The following is a 7,096-nucleotide window of genomic DNA, read 5'->3' on the forward strand; positions in this document are numbered from 1 at the left end:
TTACAAGTGGAAACAAAAGAAGGGGGGATGGGTACCTCTGCATGGTGCCCTTTATCTCAGTCCTGAACTTTTTGCATGGCTTTAATGGGCAATTCCTCATGCTCTACATCTCTGGCATGCTTTACAGCTCTGTTTCAAGGCTATCTTCCTCTTCACCAGGTGATTTTTATCCAATAATCAATGATTGAGGGGGACATGGGTGGTTTCCAGGGCAGGTGAGGATGGTCACTGAGCCAGAATGTGGTCCATCTGAAATGTAATATTAAGTTTCTATGAGTCCCAAACTTGCCCTAATTTTAGCCTGCCTCAGAGGGTTTCTGAAGACTGGTCAGAAGACCCTTAGGTACTTGCATACCATTAGAGAAGAATTCAGGTAGGATATAAAATGTAGTGAAAATAATAGCAAAGTCTATTGAAAGTGAGAGAAAGGCACTGCAAGAGAAAGCAGTGGGCTCTAGCCAGATGGCATTAAAACCCCATCTCTCTGTTAAAGGACCTTTATAAACTGAAAGGGTAAATGGTGGGAAAATCTGGACAGTCTTTGCAGGATGGACTAGGACTTGAATAACAAGGTCTTACACAACACAGGGCACTGTGCATGCACTTAATGTTAATACCCAGCTATTTTAATTGCATGTATGAGGTGCCACCAAAATTTATGTCTTAAGCAGAGGGTTTTTACCCAAGAGGTGATCAAAGGCAGAATTCCCCCAAGGCTTCCTGTCTTTGGCAACTTACAATTCTAATGAATTTACAATTGAATAGGTCTCACAACTGTTAATGTTTTACAATTGAAAATTTTACACTGCAAAGGAGAACATTGGCTGAAACAAGGAATTTTACATGAAATGCACTAAGGAGAGTTGCATGGCACCAAAGAGTCCCTCGGTGATATTTCCTTTCCTATTACTAGCCTGCCTCACTTTCAGAGGTGAACATGTGTCAACTCAGAAAGTGGGGTTGAGAATGATCATTAACATATACATCAGCACAAACTTGCATTGAAATTTAAGGGCCTTGGCCCAGGGCCAATCTACAGAGAGTGATTGACATGGAAGTTCTGAAAGTGTTATCTGCATTGGTGTTTCCAGAAGACCTTGGTTCATGCATTCTGGTGTGGAAGACTCCTAGCAGAACACAAGAGTGTAAATGTAATTTATTAAAAATTAAGGAAGGGAAATACATAGGGAGACATGGTGAGGCCCAATTGGAAGCCAGAAGCCAAGAGCATGTTTCTGCTTGTCATGAGTTTTTAAAATCTGCAATAACCTATGGAAAAGGGAGAACAGAGAGAATCCCAGCCAATAATCAGTGACTGGGGAGGGGCATGATGGATCCCAGCCAGGTGAGTGTGACTCCTGAGCCAAAGCATAATTAATCTAAGATGTAATACTTTTCTCTGAGTCCCTAATTTAGCCTGCCTCAAAGTCCGCCTGAGAGACAATATTCCAAGAAATTCTTTTTGTGGATTGCTGAAGGGGTGGCAGTCAATTTTCAGTATCTGTTTTGATCTGACAAGAAGCAGCAGACCTTACCTAAAGGGGAAATTGTCTCTCCTATTTCTTTCCCTTGAGACTCATTTGAACACAGGATGTGTGGATTATTGTTTATTACAATTAAGGTTTCTCATGGAGCTCTGGGTTATTCATGGAGGTCTTGTTCCTTTGCAGAGATCAATAGCCCTGTTGCCTCACGATTTCAATCCTAAGGAATTTCATTCTGGAAGAGATGAATCTGGTTTAGAAGGTATAATCCAAACATTAACAATGACAGGAAGATCAGAAGGGGCCCTGCCTGATGTAACAGGAAGGACAGAGAATCTAACTTTTCATTTTGAAAAGTGACAGAGTCTTACTTTGCCTTTAGCTATTTTTAATTCTTATATGGCCCTCTATTTTGGGCTGTCTCTATAGTGGGCAGTTAAGGGATGACTAGTTGGGGAAATACCTACATTAGGGGCCAGGTGTACTGGGGGCAGTTGCCATTCCAATTAGAAGCTAAATATCAATGAGTTACTTCTGTACAAAAATGAAGATTCATTTTACCTAAAAGAAAAATCATCTCCCCTATTTCTTTCCCTTGAGACTCACTTGAAAAAAAGATGTCTGATTTATTGTTTATTAAAACTAAGGTTGCTGGCAAAGTGGCTCAAACTGTAGAGCATCTGTCTAGCAAGTGTAAGGTCCTGGGTTCAAACCACAGTGCCTCAGAAAAAAAGTTAAAATTAAGGTCTCTCATGGAAATCTGGATTATTCATGGGAGCTTGTCCATAGGCAGAAGTTAGATACCATTGAAGGATACATTTCCTTTGTTTAAATAGAAGGACATGCCCTAAGACATGAGTTTGCCCTGTGCCAGAAGCCCAGAAGGCTTATATGTTAGAGCACATGCATAAGAGCCCCTATTTAAAAATCTCTTGGCTTTGCTTACCTGTAGAGGTCTGGCATAATTGACTCCATTTGGATCGGGAGAACTCCCCTCATTTGTGTAGTCCTTTTGCGCTTACTTGTGTTACTGAATGCTACTTGTTCCTCTGAGAAATTGGAGGAGGCTGACAGCTCAGGTGTCGTGCCCTCTTAAACTTTTTCTCTGAATAGGAGTCTCTGAAGATTCTGCCCTTTGGCAGTACTGTCCCTTGGAGTGGGATGGGGCTTCTCCTGGAAAGTCCAGAAAGTCAGATTTTGTTCCACAGAGGAGGGGAAGTCATACATCAAACAGATCAAAAGTCAGTGTCAGTGTGACCTTCTTTGACCAAATTAAGAAACAAAGAGATTTATTTTTAAAAATGGTTCTTAGGCTGACCTAAATTAAATCTAATTGTCTGTCCCACAGGGTATGTGCCAATACCTTTAAATTCTAAAGTGTAAGCAGACAACTGTTTTAAAGCTTTACAAGGAAAATATGACATGACCCTAATACTTAAGAATGTCTGTCCTGGTTGACAGATAAACACTTATTAGAGTCACTTTTCAGGGCTTATCTGGAAAAAGAAAAGGTAAGAAGGAAAGTTGCCCTTTGGTAGAGAGCAAGATCGAGTTCAAGATCTTCAGGGAGACGCTCTTATATCCTGGAAGTCTCAATTGCAGGTCTGCTAGACCTGGCTAATGTTAATGGAAGGCAGTGTCAGTAATTTCAAATAGCTCTCGTTTTCATGCTTAATTGCATGTTATATATATAAAACAGAATTATATATATATAAAACAGCCAATGTCAGTTAAACCATTGATTATAAAATAAACAGATGTTAGAAGTCTCAATTGCAGGTCCCTTACACCTGGTTTGCCTAAAAAGATTTCTGTGGACATCTCTTTGCAAAAAAAGTTGTGGGGTCCCCAACTTCCTACCATTCTTCAAAGGGCCAGTCTCCTCTTAAATGAGAGTTCCTCAATGGAATGTTCAACCTGAATGACAACCCAACTATTAAAACATCAGAACTATTATAACCAGTACAGAATCCAAATTGCACCAAGGAAAGCTTGGCTGGTAGAAACCCATCACTCATGGTCAGTTTTCACATTGGACCAGGGGGTTGCAGTTATCTTGTAAACTGGGAAGAATTGGAAATTAAGTACATTTTCTAAGAAGATAATAATAAGCCAACAAGATTAATGTCTCAAATTATTAAATATAAAAACAAAGACAAGGGGGAAAGCAAAAGTTAGGAAACCCAATGATTGAGAGTCATGACTTGACTATTGATAGGAAATACATCCCAATATCCCATGTGGAGGGTCAACTTTCATTTGGTTTTTGTAAAATTTTACATCAGCCTGTAGCACCAAAATCCTTGACAGTTATTTTGATAAAATGGAAAACTACCTTTAAATACATGTAAGTACCTTAAATCTTGACCTCAGAAAACTTTTTAGGCAAACTTTGCACTGTAGCCAACCTAATCACAAACACACACACACACACACACACACACACACACACACAAACACACATGAACACTCATATAAACTTATAAGCTTTAAGACATCAATTTTTATCTGAAAACAACCTTTGTAAAACACTTGAGTTTAAGTAACACTGTTTTAAATAAAAGTCTTAGCAACCTTGTACTTGAAAAGTCTTAGGAAGAATATTAAATTAAACTATCTTTTTAATACCAATCTACAAAAACATATGGATCAGTAAACCTAATTAAGAAACAGTTAAATGTAAGTCATACTCATGATAGAATAAAACCGATTGAGATTGTTGTCTGTCGGAGCAAGCAGTGGGACCGTGCCTGTGTGATTTGGCTTCTGGTCTTGTAAGAAAGCTCTAAGGAACTGAGCAAAAGGTCTTCAAACCAGAAAAAACAACAGTGCTCAAGGTTCCCCAGATGGCTTCATGTCCTTCAGATATAAATAAGATTATCCTGACCATGTGCTTCTCCTGCTTCTCTGTTCCCATTTTAAAATATACATAACAAAGATTTTTAACTGTGCTTCCTTGTACTAATGTAACCTTGACACGTAATACTTGGCATGCTTTTTCTGACCAAATGCTCTCTGTGAAAAAGGAGTTTATGAAAAGCAGAAAGGATCTTCATTATAGTGGCTATTGAGCAAGACTCCATAGTCCCCTCATCTTTTACGGCTCGGGTTACCCAGGTACAGCCGATAAACAGCAACAATTGTCCACAAATTTTCTTTAGTCCTAAAGCAGAGAAAAGTTAGGCCTGGTTGGGATTAGAACTTTGGATAGCTTTTGAGATATTTGTGCACATTAACTTTATAAAAGTAGCTTAAGAACCATTCTAAACACATCTAAACACACACAGAGAGAGATAGAGAGAGAGAGAGAGAGAGAGAGAGATGTTTTGATCTAAGCATTCCATAGAATATAAGTGCACAATAATGAGCTCAAAATTTAGTAGCCACAGTATATAGGTAGGAGATAGACTAAGACATACACAGAAAGAACACAATGGCATACAAAATAATCACATTAATCAGAGTCCACTCTTAAATCAATTTTTGTCATTATCTTTAGTAGCTAGTCAACTAGCTACTAAAGTAATTTATAACTGATCTCTAACATAAAATCTCTATTCTCATCCAATCCTTAACAGATTAATGTGTCAAAAACAACATGTATAAAAATATATTAATTTAAAGAATATTAAAGAGAAGTTACTTCCAATTTTACTAGAGGATAGCAAGATCGAATCACCCATCCCTAAGGAGTGGCAAGATGATGTTGAACACATGGAGGGTCCATCATGGTAGCAGCATTTCCTGTGACCACCTGGTCTCTCCAAAAGGTGTCTCAAATGGAACACAAACATGTTACATGACATATATAAACTCAAAATAGCAATCTGTTATAGGAATAAAAGGCATCTCCCCCTGAGAGACAGATGTTCATATGAGTTAGTCGTCCTAATGAAAAGACCCAATACTTGCAGCAAGGCATGCTGGGATTTAAAGAGTTTTTTTAGCCTCCTCAGATGTGTCATCAATTGATAGTTTTGGAGAGTTAGTCATAGGTTGTAGAAATTATTCCTCTTTGAATGTAATGTCCTATCTTTTAGTTTTATAGGCTTATCTAAATTTAGGATTATGAGGGCTAGGGCAAATGGCAGTAAATCATTAAGACTTGAGGGGCTTTTTGTCATTGTCCAGTTTACTACAGATATTTAAAATTATATTCTGTATTGCCTCATAAAGATACATTATAATTACCTAGAAAGCCAAGAATTCAAGTCCTCTAGAAGTCAGCTATTTACAGACCTACATTTTAGAAAGGACCTTAAACAAGTTTAGAATATGACATACTGCATTGAGCTATAGAGAACAAACTTTAATTAATTTTAAAACAAAAATAATTGCTAAGAATAACACCTCTAATTAAATTGCCTATTCAAAATACTGGTGCACTGAGGTTTTAGCTCTGCCCATGTACAATTGGCAGTCTGGTATAAGGCCCCGTCCAGTCACCAATTTCTCAGGTTGCCTGCTTTTATAGCTGTAGAGGGCTCAGATCTTCTTCCCCAGCTTCCCAAGAGAGAAACCCTCCTTAGCAAGAGAGAGAGAGAAAGTTGTCCTGAGAGATCCATCATAGTTAAGCCATGGGGAGAGGGGCCTGTCCTGGAAGACAGACTCCATAGCATTGCCAGATGATCATGGCCACTTCCTAGGCAGTCCCCTCCAGTTTGGCACAACCTGTACAGACCTCAGGTGAAGAAGTGGCCCTTTGTAGGTCGCCAAATGAAACACCGTTGATATGTAGTAATTTTCAGGTGTTGAGGTTCTTGGTCTGCTCTGAGATTGAAAACAGAGGCAGACTCCAGAAGCAGAGGTCAGAAAGATTTTATTTGTAGAGAAGAGAAGAGAAAGGTTGCATGGGGGTATGCAGGGGGACCTGGAAATTGATGGTCCCATGGGTCAGGTTGGAAATTGGTTTTATAGTTTTTTTTTTTTTTTATTGCCTGAGGGTGAAGATGTCTCTCTGGTACAAACAGATGTTTCCTGGGAAAGAGAAGTGCCCTAATTATCACCTTTTGGGACCTCTTGCAGTCTCCTCCTTCAGGAAGATCACTGATTTTTTTCTGCAGTGGTAGCTGCTATTGCAACTAAGCTTTGCCACAGTTTAACTCACTAGAGGACCACAAGGAGACCAGAGTAATTGTCACAAAATATTTCAGCTGGAGCACAGGAGGCACTGCTGCAGCTAAAAACTGCTTCCATTCCCAACATGTGAACTCATCTAAATCCTGATTCTCAAGGAAGGAAAGTAGAGGTTTAGACAAAGTTTTCCCAGGCTGGTGACATTTGAGTAAATACATAGAGGAAGTCAGAGGAACACCATAGAGATGCTTGAGAGGGAGTTTTACAGACAAGAGGTGAGAGCCCTGATATGGAAACATGCCTGGGTGTTTCAAGAATATCTTTCCCTGTAGCCCCTTATAGTTCATACCACACTATTGGAGAGAGACTTGCTGATGTATTCAACACAGTTGATGATTTTCTAATCTACAGATCCTTGAGCAATTTGCAGGGGGGTATGGAATCTTTTTCTTCAGGTCCCTTTGGGATCCAGTTGAAACCAGTAATGACACCATCACTGAGACATGTGGCAGCACTGCCCTAGGGTCATTGCTTCA

The 7,096-nt window shown here is 39.2% G+C and overlaps 1 long non-coding RNA gene across 1 annotated transcript; it reads right to left on the reverse strand.

The window, feature by feature from the left end:
* Window positions 1–1,574: 1,574 nt before the first annotated feature.
* Window positions 1,575–4,260, reverse strand: LOC141421305 (uncharacterized). The gene is made up of 3 exons (XR_012445909.1): window positions 4,175–4,260; window positions 2,431–2,657; window positions 1,575–1,719 (listed from the first exon to the last, which is right to left on the reverse strand). It is a non-coding gene; the product is annotated as an uncharacterized lncRNA (long non-coding RNA).
* Window positions 4,261–7,096: the final 2,836 nt, after the last annotated feature.

This window comes from Castor canadensis, chromosome 3 (genome assembly GCF_047511655.1).
Source record: "Castor canadensis chromosome 3, mCasCan1.hap1v2, whole genome shotgun sequence".
NCBI classification, from domain to species: domain Eukaryota; kingdom Metazoa; phylum Chordata; class Mammalia; order Rodentia; family Castoridae; genus Castor; species Castor canadensis.